This window comes from Macaca nemestrina, chromosome 10 (assembly GCF_043159975.1).
Source record: "Macaca nemestrina isolate mMacNem1 chromosome 10, mMacNem.hap1, whole genome shotgun sequence".
Lineage (NCBI taxonomy): Eukaryota > Metazoa > Chordata > Mammalia > Primates > Cercopithecidae > Macaca > Macaca nemestrina.
The window spans coordinates 63,902,737-63,918,639 of NC_092134.1; the positions used below are offsets into that span (position 1 = coordinate 63,902,737).

At 38.0% G+C, this 15,903-nt stretch overlaps 1 protein-coding gene across 6 annotated transcripts in view; it reads right to left on the reverse strand.

The window, feature by feature from the left end:
- Nucleotides 1–15,903, reverse strand: part of LOC105473395 (fibroblast growth factor receptor substrate 2) — a 109,990-nt gene that overhangs the window by 38,903 nt on the left and 55,184 nt on the right. For 4 of the 6 annotated variants that reach the window (XM_011727194.2, XM_011727195.3, XM_071071457.1 and 1 more), the window contains 2 exons: nucleotides 10,080–10,175; nucleotides 8,989–9,031 (listed from right to left, as the gene is read on the reverse strand). The exons of 1 other annotated variant lie outside the window; for it this stretch is intronic. The gene's annotated coding sequence lies outside the window, so the exon portion shown is untranslated. The remainder of the gene's footprint in view (nucleotides 1–8,988; nucleotides 9,032–10,079; nucleotides 10,176–15,903) is intronic. One more of the 6 variants, XM_011727200.3, reaches the window with a different exon arrangement.

A 15,903-nucleotide genomic window follows, 5' to 3' on the forward strand; every position in this document is an offset into this window, starting at 1 on the left:
GATCTCGGCTCACCCCATCCTCCTCCTCCCAGGTTCAAGCAATTCTCTTGCCTCAGCCTCCCGAGTAGTTGGGATTACTGGCATGTGCCACCATGCCCAGCTAATTTTGTATTTTTAGTAGAGACGGGGTTTCTCCATGTTGGTCAGGCTGGTCTCGTACTCCTGACCTCAGGTGATCCGCCCACCTCGGCCTCCCAAAGTGCTGGGATTACAGGTGTGAGCCACCACGCCCGGACTACTTTTTGTATTTTTAATAGTGAAGGAGTTTTGTCATGTTGCCCAGGTTGGTCTCAAACTCCCGGACTCAAGAGATCCACCTCCCTCAGCTTCCTAAAGTACTAGGATTACAGGTGTGAGCCACTGCACCTGGCCCAGTGTTACTTTTGTACCAGTAACTATACTAGAATACAGACTAACTGGGCCTAATAATATTAATGCTATATTCTTTATTTTTACAGAGTAGGCCAAATACACACATATACACACACTTCCTTTAAAACAAAAACAGCTAAATTATACATTCTAAGGTATTTTGTATAATTTTCATAAGAATTTTGGTTATCGTGAAGTTTAAAAATTTGAAATATTAAAGAAGTTAAGATTTTAATAAACACAACTTTCTACCGTTTGTATGAGTAGGCCTTCAGATGGCAGCAAATGCAACATAATAAACGTTGGGCCTGTTTGTAAGAACTGGTTATCTGATATCCTCTTTTACTAAATTTTTTAAAACAAGGGTTGCTCCAGGGGAAACACGCATTCAAGAGTGGGATGTGATCTAAAATCAAATGAAAGTTGCAAAGTAGGTGACTTCTAGGTTTAAAAAAATACTTGAGGGACTCAGTTTTGTGGTTTTTTTTAAAAAACCAACTTCATTACATTTAGTCATCATGTCTCTTAAGGATCCTCTTGGCAGTTAACAGTTTTTCAGATTTTTCTTGTTTTTGATTATCCTGACCATTTTCAGGAGCACTGGTAAAATATTTTGGAGAACGCCTTCTCCTCTCTTGGAATTTGACACTTTTCTCATAATTAGACTGGGAGTATGGGATTTGGGGAGGAGGATCACAGAGATAAAGTGCCATTTTTATCACAACATAGCCCTTAAAACATATTATCAACATGACTTATCACTGTTGATGTTACCCCTGACAACCTACCTGGCTGTCAGATTTCTCCACTGTGAAGTTACTTCTCCCTGAACTCTTCTGTACTTCTTGGAAGAGTACTGAACTTCTTGGAAGGAAGGCATGCACAGCCCACACTTAAGGATTAGGGAATTGTGTCTCACCATGATGAAGGTGGAGTACTGACAAATTATTTGGAGATCTTCTGTACAGGAGATTTGTCTCTTCTCCATTTATTTATTTATTTATTCATTCATTCATTCAATCACTTATTCATATCAGTATCAGCCCGTGGATATTCATTTTATACTCTGGGTTATAATCCAATACTACTTTATACTTTACTTATTTTCTTCTTCAAATTATTCCCACTTTGATCATTGTGAGCTCTTTTAAGACTCCTATGCCCCTTTGACATAGTCCCATTTTGTGGGTTTTTTGTTAAAGCCCTTCTTTACTTTTTTTTTGGCACTACAAGATGTTCTAAGCTGATCTTGTCTATCTTTTTATTATTTTTTGAGACAGAGTCTCACACTGTCACCCAGGCTGGAGTGTAGTGGCACGATCTTGGCTCCCTGCAACCTCCACCTCCTGAGTTCAAGTGACTCTCCTGCCTCAGCCTCCCGAGTAGCTGGGATTACAGGTGCCTGCCACCCTGCCCAGGTAATTTTTTGTATTTTTAGTAGAGATGGGGTTCCACCATGTTGGCCAGGCTGGTCTTGAACTCCTGACCTTGTAATTTGCCCGCCTCAGCCTCCCAAAGTGGATCTTAGACGTCTGTTTCTTGCCCTAGTCCTAGATCGAGCCATTTTTCCAAGGAACCCTGGTCCTTAAGGAGAAGAGTACAGATTCAGCATCCCTAATTGGAAAATCTGAGAATTTTTGAGCACCAACATGACACCACAGGTGGAAAATTTCACACCCGACTTCACATGATGCGTGCACAAAATTATTTAAAATATTGTATAAATCACCTTCAGGCTATGTGTATAAGGCATATATGAAACATAAATGAATTTCGTGTTTAGACTTGAGTCCCATCCCCAAGATATCTCATTATGTATATGCAAATACTTAGAAATCCAAAAAAAACCCTGAAATTCAAGCAGGCACGGTGCCCATGCTTGTAATCCCAGCACTTTGGGAGGCCAAGAACAGCCTGGAGTTCAAGAACAGCCAGGAGTTCAAGAACAGCCTGGCCAGCATGATGAAACCCCATCACTACTAAAAATACAAAAAATTAGCCAGGCATGGTGGTGTGTTCCTGTGATCCCAGCTACTTGGGAGGCTGAGGCAGAAGTTGCAGTGAGCTGAGATCATGCCACTGCACTCCAGCCTGGGCAATAGAGTGAGACTCTGTCTCAAAACAAAACAAAACACCCTGAAATCCAAAACACATCTGATCCCAAGCATTTAGAATAAGGATAAGGATAATCAACTAGTATTAGAAACCAAGATTTGGGTTCTTGGTGTGCTCTTGCTATCGGGTGTCATTGCATCTAGGAGGGCCTCTGTGTAACTAAATTTTATGTTATTTTGTGAGGAATCTGCATAACAAAATATAGAAATAAACTCATGGAGAATAGACTAAGACCATGAAGTTGAAAGATTATACAATTATAGATAGGGTATTATCACTTTTTATGAATGTGTTTTGAAAATAATGCATCTGAATAATATAAGGGAACCTAAATTTTTAAAAATATAAACTTAACACATGTCATTTTTGTTGCAAAGAGAAAAAGGTGACAAATGTATAATGTCAGGAATAAAAGAGGAAGTTCAGTAGAATCCTTCTTAATTCAAATGGACATGAAGTTAGTTGGATAATGCAGGAAATTAAAACACACATACCACCCTCACACACACCCCTTACCTTAAACATTTTATTTTAGCTTAAACATATAAAAAGGCATGAATTTACCAAACTTAAGGCCAGGGCCTTTTTTTGTTAATGGGAGATGGCTGATTAGAATTCTGTATTATGTTTCTCATACAAACCTTACCTAAGTTGTATGTTATTTGAAATGGATCAAGGGATTCTATTTCTAGCAACATGGTAGGTTAGATGTCCAGACTGACTCTACTGCTGGAATCTACAATGCTTTATATACATATTTTTAAAATTTTATTATTAAATGTTTTCCTAATCTGGCACAAATGTAAAAAGCTACAAAAGGTGGCTCTTGACTTTAAGGTAATTTCATCATGCTGCTTAGAAAACTGCAGACTGCAGGAGACAGACTATATAGTCCAAGACTGCATTGCATACAGTTGCAAATCCCCAAATCCACAAAGTACAAATGAATGAGCAGCAAACCTACCTTGTAGAAGGTGACAGCAAGTAAACTTGCCTGCTTGACCTTGACGCTGGTAAAAAGAAGAAAATCTCCTGCAAGAATTTATAACTATAAGCCTCTCTTAAATGAGTTTGTGGAGACGAAAAAGGACAAAAAGGCATAACATGAAAAATAGACTGTATGTCTAATTAGAGTTATAGAAGGAGAAAATAAGAGGCATTATTCAAAGAGATAATGGTTAAGAATTTTCCACAATTATTCAAAGAGATTATTATCCTCAGATCCAGGAACTCCCAAAGAATCCCAAGTGGGATTACAAAAAATAAAATGAGGAAATGAAAAAAATAATGCCTCAATACATTATACGAAACTGCAAAACACTAAATGGGAAGGAAAAAAAGGCTTAAGACAGCCAAATAAAAGGGTGATTACTTACAAAGGAAGGGCAATTAAGACTTCTCAACAGCAATACTGGCAGTCAAAGGACTGGAATAATGTCTTCAATATGATGAGAAAACAGAATTCTACACACAGAGAAACTACCTTTCAAGAATGAAGTTGAAATAAGACATCTTTAGACAAAGAAAAAAGTGTCTTTTTCACCAAAGGATCTTCACTGAAAGAAATTCTAAAGAACATACTTCAGGTAGAAAAAAAATTATCATAGACGAAAGGTCTCAGATCCAAAAAGGAACAATGAGCCAAGAAAACAGTAATTAGGTAAATAAATTTAAACAAAGGTTTACTACCTAAAACAGTAATTTGTCTAAAATTCTGTATGTATGCATAAGAAGAATATGCCAAAACTAAGATAACAGACAACAATGTTACAGGTTGAGAGGAAGACAACCAGAGCGTACTAAGTTACTACATTATTCAGGAATAGATTAAAGATACTAATTTGGACTTTTCTAAGAAAAGCATGTTAAAATAGCCAGAGCAAGCACTAAAAGAATAAATAATATATTAATTATAAACAAATATACATGCATGCAAGGTATGGAGAGGAGATGGAATGAGACAAACATATATGTCTAACTCAATACAAAAGACTGGCAAGAATGAGAGGAAGAACTGGATAAACAGAAAAACCACAGAAGGGGACAGAAATATATGTAAATCAGAGCTGGGCATGGTGGCTTACATCTGTAATTCCAACACTCTGGGAGGCTGAGGCAGGAGGAACGCTTGAGTCCAGGAATTCAAGACCAACTTAGGCAACATAGTGGGATACCATCTCTAAAAAATTAAAAAATCAGCCCAGCATAGTGGCGCATGCCTGTGATCCCAGCTACCTGAGGGGCTGAGGTGGGAGGATCATTGACAGCAGCAGATAGAGGCTAGAGTAAGCCATGATCGTGCCACTGCATTCCAGCCTGCGCAACAGAGCAAGATCTTGTCTCAAAAAAAGAAAAAAAAAGTTAAAAAAAAAAAAATCTAAATCTATCAGCAACACAATTGACTGAAATTCTCCAGTTAAAAAATAAAGACTGTCATTCAGAACAAAAATAAAACTGAATCTTATTCTATTTACAAAACTCCAACGAAAATACATGAAAAACTAAAGAATGAAAATACTGGCCAGGTGCGGTGGCTCATGCCTGTAATCCCATCACTTTGGGAGGCTGAGGTGGGTGATCACCTGAGGTCAGGAATTCGAGACTGACCTGGCCAACATGGGAAACCCCATCTCTACTAAAAAAAGAGAAATTAGCCAGGCATGGTGGTGCGTGTATGTAATCCCAGCGACTCAGGATGTTGAGGCACAAGAATTCCTTGAACCTAGGAGATGGAGGTTGCAGTGAGCTGAGATTGCGCCACTGCACTCCAGCCTGGGTGACAGAGTGAGACTTCGTTTCAAAAAAAAAAAAAAAAAAAAAAAGAATGAAAATACTACACTAACCAAAAGAAAACTACACTAGCTATATTAATCCAAGAAAACAGCAATAATAACAATTAAAAAAAAAATGTAAGGCTAAAAGTGTGTTTAGATAGAGGGCCCTTTCATAATGATAAAAAATTTGATTTAACAAAAAGATAAAACAATTCTAATCCTAAATTGTTTCATTATTTTGGCTTATTAATGTACTTAATAGCATACAGTCGGCCGGGCGCAGTGGCTCAAGCCTGTAATCCCAGCACTTTGGGAGGCCGAGACGGGCGGATCACGAGGTCAAGAGATCGAGACCATCCTGGCTAACACAGTGAAACCCCGTCTCTACTAAAAAATACAAAAAAATAGCCGGGCAAGGTGGCGGGCGCCTGTAGTCCCAGCTACTCGGGAGGCTGAGGCAGGAGAATGGCACAAACCTGGGAGGCGGAGCTTGCAGTGAGCTGAGATCCGGCCACTGCATTCCAGCCTGGGCAACAGCGTGAGACTCCCTCTCAAAAAAAAAAAAAAAAAAAAATAGCATACATTCAAAATAAATAAAGCAAAAATTAACACATCTATAAGGAGAAACTGACAAACCTACAGTCATGGTGAGAGACATTAATTACCATGTCTTTCTTACTAGAGAAAGTGACAAATCAGTCCCCAAATAAAACTAAACCTGAATCCAAAACAAAACCGAGAAGATATGAATAGAACAATTAACAAGTTCTTAGACATAAATATAACACTGTACTTAATAAATGAAAAATTTGCATTCTTTCTAAATACACATGGAACATTTATAAAAATTAGCCACATTCTAGGTGGGAGGATTGCTTGAGCCCAGCAGGTCAAATTATTTTAATCCTTTCCTTTCCCTCCATATTTTATAAATTAATCACTTAAACAGCAATCATTTCAAAGCAAAGAGACTATCTGGTTGTGAAAAACAATATGATGCTCATGTAATACAGGGCTGCCACTGTTCCAACTACTTCATATCTTAAATACATCACATTTATGCCCTCATTTAAGATCAACACATCATTGTAGGAATTAAGAAAAAAGGATAAAAAACAAAAATAACACATTTCGTTTAAGTATCTACATCAACGCCTATATCTAGATCTCATTTCAAGTATTAGTAATGTTGCCCATAGTAAAATCTTAACAGCATCTCAGGTAAATGGGATGTTAGTTTGACCCTTCTCACTGTCCTTGAATCATTATTTTTACCAAATTGGCTACTTATTTGTCAGATAGGCCCAGAACCTAACTTTGGATGCCTTGAGGAAAAAACACTCAGTTTTTAAAAAAGAAGAAATGGAACGAGTAGACAACACATTTTTACCAATCTCCAAATAATTCTGAAATTACAGTGCCAAAGAAATACACAACTACAAGGAACACATCATTTACTTGGGGACTATTAATACTGTATATATGACTGAAAAGGATGAACTGGAAAGATGACATTTATTCCAAGATAAATAATTATTTTAAAAATATTAAAAAATATGTATCCATCCAGCAAAATAGACACATTCCCATCTCATCTGCCATCAAAGCACCGTCCCCAACTTCAACCCCAAACACACACATACATATAAGACAGACCTTTTTCATCTAAACTGTAAGCCTGTGGCTTACATGAAAACAAAATGATTTTAACCACACACAAGCTCCGGCACTCAGACTTGTAGTTTCTACATGCTGCCCACACAGCACTTTGTGAGCATGTGATTAGGAGGAATGATGTACAATCACACCACATTCCTTCCCTCAGCTCACACATCGAGAACTTGCCCTCTCAGCTGCATTCTTCTCCAAACAGCCATGGTCACCTTAGCAACCCTGTACTCCTAATATGGACAGCTGGTCCATTTAAAGTCAGTACTTCTTGGCAGGGAAAATGCTTGTTCTTCAAATTGGGGGAGAGAGGAGAGGTTTTCCTTTCAATACACATTACAGGGGTTGATTTAACTTGATCAGCACTTTTGTTACGTGGCAGCAATTTGTGTTGAGTTTCAACCTATTCTGAATTTTGTTTTTTTGTTTTTCAATCTAAAAGCACGTAGCTGAAAAAATAAAATCAAGCCAGCTAATAAGGAATTCTAAGAGTGGAACGTGAAACAAAAAGGTATCTAAAATAACTGTTCTTTTATAAAACTATAAAACGATCCACATTTTTGTGTATTACGTTCAACCTCAGTTAAAATGAACTGTAACACCTCAAGTCCTAATACACAATAAGAAATCAGGGTCAGAAGACCCACATCTTTTAAATATCATAGTCTATTTTTGAACAACAAAAACACTGCTAAACTTCAAAGTCCCATAACTTCAAGTAGACTATCAATCTGCATTTCCGTATTCCACCACCTACATGTGAAATCTCTCAGTCTTTCCACAGGCTTAAATGTGAGCTAGGTGTAAGCCAAGTGGTTACTACTATTATCTGAAGACCCTTCAGACCTAAAGTGACCTAGAATAGGACTGGATTACTCAAAAACAATCTAAATCTCTGCCTCTAACAGTAAAGCACGGTCTGAACCAAATTAAGCTTTTTGGGACAGAAGATACTGGTTTATAATCCAGTATACCTGATTTTCACACTACAAACAAATAATTTGGTGGGGAGGGGATTACTATATTCTGAAAAACACAAGATCAAATTGTTCATTTCATCCCCTTGATGAAATTCTAATTTCCCACCCATCAAAACTAGACACATAACCTTTAAGTAGACAGGCATGCTCAAAACTAGAAATACAGCCAGGCGCGGTGGCTCACACCTGTAATCCCAGCACTTTGGGAGGCCAAGCCAGGCAGAACACCTGAGGTTGGGAGTTCGAGAACAGCTTGACCAAACTGGAGAAACCCCGTCTCTACTAAAAATACAAAACTAGCCAGGCATGGTGGTGCATGCCTGTAATCCCAGCTACTCAGGAGGCTAAGGCAGAAAAATCATTTGAAACCAGGAGGCAGAGGCTGTGGTGAGCCGAGATCGTGCCATTGCACTCCAGCCTGGGCAACAAGAGCAAAATGCCATCTCAAAAAAAACAAAAAACAAAACAAAAAAAAACCTAGGTAACTTAAATTTATGGCATTCATTCTAAATTGGAAATACTTATGAAATACTTTTCTATATAACAGAGGTGGACGAAATCCATATTAATAAATGTTCCTTTGACTATGGCCTACAGTATTCATGGCTTATATTTTTGTCTGTATATGTGTGTTTTTTAAACTTCTCAGGCTATGAGGTTCTTCCTAGTTAGAAAGCACTTCTTTCAAGTTAAGACTATCCTAGTAATTACACCTTTTATATATAGGAAAGTATCAGCTGGGTGGCAGTATAAGATTAGTAAAAGAACCTAAAGCCAATCCTAATACTGGTTTCCTCATTTGTAAAATGAGAATACTATCTATTCTATTTATGCAGTGTGGTAACATATCAAAATAAGAATAATAAAATTACTATGCCATACAAAAGACTCAAAATTAAAGAAATTGGAGAAAGGGACTAAAATTCTGACATAGTAAAACAGTAGCTAATAAATTAGTGAGAATCCTATGATAAAGAAAAGGTATTAAATAAATACATGGAAGCAAATTTTTAAAAATCAAGAGCAATTAAGCCTTACTCAACTATATTGATTTTATTACTATATTTACAATTTCTTACCTTGTGGAATTCTCTTCTGAGAAAAATAGATACAATTTTGTTCCTAAAAAAATTTCAGGTAGAAAGTTGAAATGTTAGTTTCAAGACAGTCTATTAAAAATGAAAACTTACAAAATGCTAACATAGTACATTCAGAATATTATGCTATGACATTTGATATTATGAAAGCCTGAGAGACAGTTGGTCTCTAATAACAAAAGTACGTGTTATTAAAAAATATATAAAATTTATTACTTTTATTACAAAAACACTTATTCTACTTGCTAAATATCAAGTCATTTTGCTAGGTACCTGATGATATGTGGCAATTTTTATATTCTAAAACAGTTGTTAAGTCAAATAGGTTTTCCTCTAAGACTTGATGTTCTGAAGGGTACTTTTTTTTTTTTTTTTTAGGTGTAATTCACATAAGGTAAAAAGCATTTCTTTGAACAGTGTTTTTTTTAAATATATACACAAAGTTTTGTAACCATGACCACATCATCTTATTCCAGAATATTTTCACCACTCCAATAAGAAACCCCATACTGAAAGGTATACTTTTAATCCCAGGAAGAAACATACGAAATAAATTTAATTTTTAAAAATATGCAAGAAGCGTACCAATCAAAATTATGTTGTAAGATACACCACAGAAGTACACTTCTTAGAGCTGTATGGTAGAATCTGTACTACAAAGTAAAACCAAAAATACAAGGTAACTTTAATGTCTACTTTTTTTTTTTTTTCTTTTTTTTGAGACAGAGTCTCACTCTGTTGCCCAGGCTGGGTGCAGTGGCACAGTCTCAGTTCACTGCAGCCTCCACCTCCATTCTCACGCCTCAGCCTCCCAAGTAGCTAAAATTACAGGCACGTGCCAATACCCCTGGCTAATTTTTATATTTTTAGTAGAGACAGGGTTTCACCAGGTAGGCCAGGCTGGTCTTGAATTCCTGACCTCAGGCGATCCACCTGCCTCAGCCTCCAAAAGTGTTGGGATTACAGGTATGAGCAAGCATGCCCAGCCTGTCTACCATATTTTTTAATTAAATGATTTTCAAAGTAGATAACTATAAAGTTTAAAAAAAAAAAAAAGATTTGGCCACACTTACCAAGCTGGTTGACACGCCACAGCTGCATCTTACTTTATGACAAATGGACTGTTTCATCACTTTTGCATCTGGGCATCTACTTCTTAATGGTCATTTCTGAAATATAGGTTAAGTTATTAAGAATGCTACTCTTGAATATATTATAACAAAACTCTTTAAGGACAATTATCTAAATTGTAGTGACCAGAAAGAACTTTCAAAGCATTTTTTCCCCTTTGAGATAGGGTCTCATTCTGTTGCTCAGGCTGAAGCGCAGAGGCACCATCACACCTCACTGCAGCCTCAATCTCCTGGGCTCAGGCAATCCTCCCACCTCAACCTTCTGAGTAGCTGGGACCACAGGTGCATGCCACATGCCCAGCCAATTTTTTAAATTATTATTTGCAGAGACAGGGTCTTACTACACTGCCCAGGCTAGTCTTGAACTCCTGCACTCAAGCAATCCTCCTGCCTCAGCCTCCCAAAATGCTGGGATTACAGGTGTGAGCCACCATGCCCAGCCTCAAAGCACTTATTGAGCAACCTTCTCATAAAAAAACATTAACAACAGGGCTGAGACTGGGGAGCGGGGGGTGATAGAAAATATATGGGAGCCCTAATATAGTACATTCTGAACACAACAAATTGCTTATTTATTATAAACAATTATCATTAATTGTTATAAGCAATTATTATTTTTATTGTCAACTTTCCCCTATAACTAGAATGTAAACCACAGAAGGGGTTTTTCTTGGTTTTATTTACTGTTTTTTTTTTTCTTTTGAGACAGTCTCACTCTGTTGCTCAAGCTGGAGTGCAGTGACGAGATCGCAGCTCACTGCAACCTCCACCTCCCAGGTTCAAGCAATCCAACCGCCTGCCTAGCAGTTGGGACTACAGGCACGCTCCACCACGTCTGGCTAATTTTTGTATTTTTAGTACAGACAGGGATTCACCACGTTGGCCAGGCTGGTCTTGAACTCCTGACCTCAGGTGATCCGCCTGCCTCTGCCTCCCAAAGTGCTGGAATTACAGGCGTGAGCTGCCACACCCAGCCTACTGGTATTTTTCAAGCACCTAAAACAATGAATTCCATGCTTTAAGCATTCATAAGGATTTACTGAAATGATTAATAAACTGATGAATTTTTAAACTTAAATTGATGAAATATTTAACCTTCCAGTACTATTTATTTATTTATTTATTTATTTATTTATTTATTTATGTTTGAGACAGGGTCTCGCTCTGTTGCCTAGGCTGGAGTGTGATGACGCAATCTTGGCTCACTGCAACCTCTGCCTCCTGGGTTCAAGCAATTCTCCTGTCTTAGCCTCCCGAGTAGATGGGATTACAGGCACATGCCACCATGTCTGGCTAACTTTTGTATTTTTAGTAGAGACGAGGTTTCACCTTGTTGACCAGGCTGGTCTCGAACTTCTGGCTTCAAGTGATCTACCTGCCTCTGCTTCCCTAAGTGCTGGGATTACAGGCATGAGCCACCATGCCCAGCTTACCTTCTAGTATTTTAAAATGTCACTACCCATGTAGTGTTCATCCTAGGAGCTCCAGTTTCAAAAGATATTATTACCACTTCCACTCTTAGTACCATGGTCCAAGTCACAGTATTTTGCATACACATTAGTATAATAGTTCCCTGTCTGATCTCCCAGCCTCTCTCTTGCTCACCTCAACAAGTCAGTGAGATTAGCCATTTTCAAAAGAAAGTCAGATCATGTCATTCTTCTAATCAAATCCTCCAATTGAGTCCAGCTCAGTAGTCTGAAAGTCAAAGTCCTTACAAAGGCCCATAAAGACCATGATCTGCTATCCCCCACCCCATCTCTCTGACCTCATCTACCACTCTCTCCCTTATTCACCCCATTCAAGCCATACCAGCCTCTTTCCTTTCCTTAAACTTATCAAGCATCTTCTCACTTCAGGGTCTCAGGACTTTTTTTCCCTCTGCCAGTAACAACAAATCAATCTCTCTCTCTCTCTCTCTCTCTCTCTCTCTCTCTCTCTCTCTCTCTCTCTGTCTCACTTATTTCTCCTCTTCCTTTAGGACTTTGTTTTTATAAGTCATCTCATCAAAGAAATCTACCCCAGTGTCCCGGGCAAGCCCAAAATAGCTGTCTTAGTTTTCCTTATCTGGCAAAGAATTTGCAAGGAATGGTAAATTATAAATTTGGGAGATGGTAATCTTCAAACATAACATAATCAATTTTTAGATCTTTCTTTGTGTCTAAACATCTGTAGAGCTACACTGTTCCTTTTAAAAGATTCTTACGTTCCTGACTTCAAAGAAATAATGAAGATGTATCTATCACAGCGTGTTTTTTTTAAACGGTTGTTTTGTTTTTAAATCATCTGTACCATAACTCTAGAATAGAGTGGTAGAAGATTTGAATTAAGAGTCCCATTAAAAAACAGAAACCAGCAAAATAAATGGCATTTCCTTTTCTTCCACTTCGTTAGGGATTTCTGTTTGGGATTACATTGTAAGGTTCCAAGTAATCTCAGGAAGTTTAACTGCTTCAAATTTGTCTGTTACCTTTAGGTATCAAGACCACCAGGAAGGAATCAAAAGAACTCACTAACTCTTAACATGACTAAACTAGCTATGACATGGTAGGATGTTTAAACTTAATTATTTTTTCTTTAAATAAACAAACTCCCCCTAGACTAAGCCCTCCTCTGCCTTTTAAATATTCTATGGCTGGCAAATTTCAGGGTCTTAAGAGAGATAGCCAGGGGACAGAGAAAACAGCAAGTCTGACTCAGTGATCACATTTAACAGTCCCTGAAAACCAAAACAAAGATACAGTTCTGGCAAGAGTTCTCTAGAATTGCTGCAAAATTGACTTATCCACATACCTTTCATCTGAACAATCTATTTTCACTTACTTTAAGGTACATAAAGCATTTGTTATGTGCCTATCAGACCTTAGGTATAAAAATAAACCAAGACACTTTGGGAGGCCGAGGCGAGCGGATCACAAGGTCAGGAGATCGAGACCATCCTGGCTAACACAGTGAAACCCCGTCTCTACTAAAAATACAAAAAAATTAGCCGGGCGTGATGGCGGGCGCCTGTAGTCCCAGCTACTTGGGAGGCTGAGGCAGGAGAATGGTGTGAACCCGGGAGGTGGAGCTTGCAGTGAGCCGAGATCGCGCCACTGCACTCCAGCCTGGGCAACAGAGCGAGACTCTGTCTCGGAAAAACAAAACAAAACAAAACAAAAATAAACCAAGAGTACAATGAAAACAATTAGCAGGGGTTCCAACAGTTGGATGATGAAATTTAATGTTCAAATCTGCTTTGTTTGGAAAGCTGGAGAGAACCCTTGAATATTTTTGTACCGAAATGCTCCCACTCATTTAGAAATCAGACTTTTAGCAAGTTCAACCACTTGAAAGAAGGCTAGTAATATTAAAAACTTTTACTGAGCAACTTCTATATGCCATATATACATTAGTTACTTCTCAGAATTTCCCAATCAAAAAAGTTAAAGCACACGGTGGTTACCTAACTTGTCTAAATCAGAGATAGCCTCAGGATTCCAAATCCCAGTTTGTCTTGTTCACTATTATAATCTGTAGTAACCTGGAATACAGTTATTAATGACAAATCCCTTATTTGTGCCATAGGAAAAACAGGTAAATCCAGGCTATTTATATAAAAAATTTGCTCAAAGCCAGGCATGGTGACTTGCAACAAGAATCTCAGTTACTTGGGAGGCTGAGGCAGGAGGATTCTTTGAGCCCAAGAGTTAGAGTCCAGCTTGGACGATGTACCTAGACCTTGTCTCTTCAAAAACAGAAAAAAAAAAATCATTTAAAAAAAAACTTTGCTCCATTCTTGCTTCAGACAGGAGGACAAATGAAGAAAGATTCACTGCTATACATTAAGAGTAAACCTGTGGCATTAGGGAATTCTTCAGGGCATTAAGGGGTGAATCCAAAGAATGTGCCACGCTTAGGTCAAAAGAATTGAGTAAAAATAAGCTGGCCAGAGCACAGCACAATAATTGGTTTTCAAATCACTTTTAAATGACTGATTGTTATTCCATACACTTAGAAAAGTCAGGGAAAAAATGTCAGGGTTCGACAGGGTGGCCACACAGGTGTTCATCAAAAGTTTCTGCACTGGCCGGACGCGGTGGCTCACGCCTGTAATCCCAACACTTTGGGAGGCCGAGGCAGGCGGATCACGAGGTCAGGAGATCGAGACCATCCTGGATAACATGGTGAAACCCTATCTCTACTAAAAATACCAAAAATTAGCCGGGCATGGTGGCACGCGCCTATAGCCCCAACTACTCAGAAGGCTGAGGCAGGAGAGTGGCTTGAACCTGGGAGGCAGAGGTTGCAGTGAGCCGAGACGCCACTGCACTCCAGCCTGGGCGACGGAGACTCCGTCTCAAAAAAAAAAGTTTCTACACTTTTCTGAGTATCTGAAATATTTTTCTCTCTCATCTATCTACACACACACACGTATCTGTTAAATTATCTTTAAAGTAATTTTTAGAATTTATAATAAAATTATTAGTTTTATTAATTTTCCTAATTTTCTTTTTCTGAAAAATCTTCTCATGTGGAACACATTCTTGACATTATCAGATAACACTAATTGGCTTTAGTTCTTCATACTCAATAGAATCTGATTTTATAAGTGTCATTAATGAGAAAATATTGCATAGGAATATTTTCTTTCTGAATCGTAAGCGTAATTGGTTGTTATTAGATTGAACTACTGCCTATCACACAGCAGAAGCAATATATCCACTGTATTTAAAAATGAAAATCAAGGTAATTTCTTATCAGGACACATTACCCAGGAAATGTAGCCTTATTATACTAATGTCCTAAGTTATTTGGAAAAAGTGAAAATTACTTAGAACTATCCCCATGATTAAAAAACACGCCATTTAAACATCAATGCAACTTACTGATTTACACAGAGAAACAGATTGATCAATTTAAAGTTTCCCAAAGGATGGGCCAGGCGCCAGGGCTCACACCTGTAATCCCAGCACTTTGGGAGGCTAAGGTCAGCAGATCACCTGAGGTCAGGAGTTGGAGACCAGCTGACAAACATGGTGAAACCCCATCTCTACTAAAACTACAAAATTAGCCAGGTGTGGTGGTGCATGCCTGTAATCCTAGCTACTTGGGAGGCTGAGGCAAGAGAATCGCTTGAACCCAGGGGGTGGAAGTTGCAGTGAGTCGGGATTACACCACTGCACTCCAGCCTGAGCAACAAGAGCAAAACTCCATCTCAAAAAATAAAATTAAAATCAAAATAAATAAAGTTTCCCAAAGGACTAAATACATATGCTAGTCTTCTAAATCTTTGTGATCTGGGGATTATCAGCAAAAAACAACATTCTTTTAAAAAAACACATACCACTTAGTTGAGTTTATGGTGTTAAAAAAAAAATCTCCCTCACAGTCTCCATTGCACTGATGGTTAATAAAGATGAAGGAGAGGAAAGAGATGACATGCGTTCTCAAGATACCACTTATAAACAATACAACTTTATTTTTTTAAGCCTTAGGATTTTAGTGTTCCTTTCTCAGTAACAAAGACTTTGTGTGCAGACCTAGAATTAGGAACATATAAAGATAATGGGATGGTCTGTATGGTTTTGAAATCAATGTTGGGGGTTATCACCTGTGGCATTTGCTTGTTTTGTTTTGTATTTTAAGGAAATGCAGATCACAGAGCATACAAATATGTATTGTTTCTTGAAACTTTATCATATACACAAAGTCTCTCTATAGTCAGTGTTTGTCTCATCTTTATCTCCTTTCCTTCCTTCCTCTTGAATACTCACACACAGTA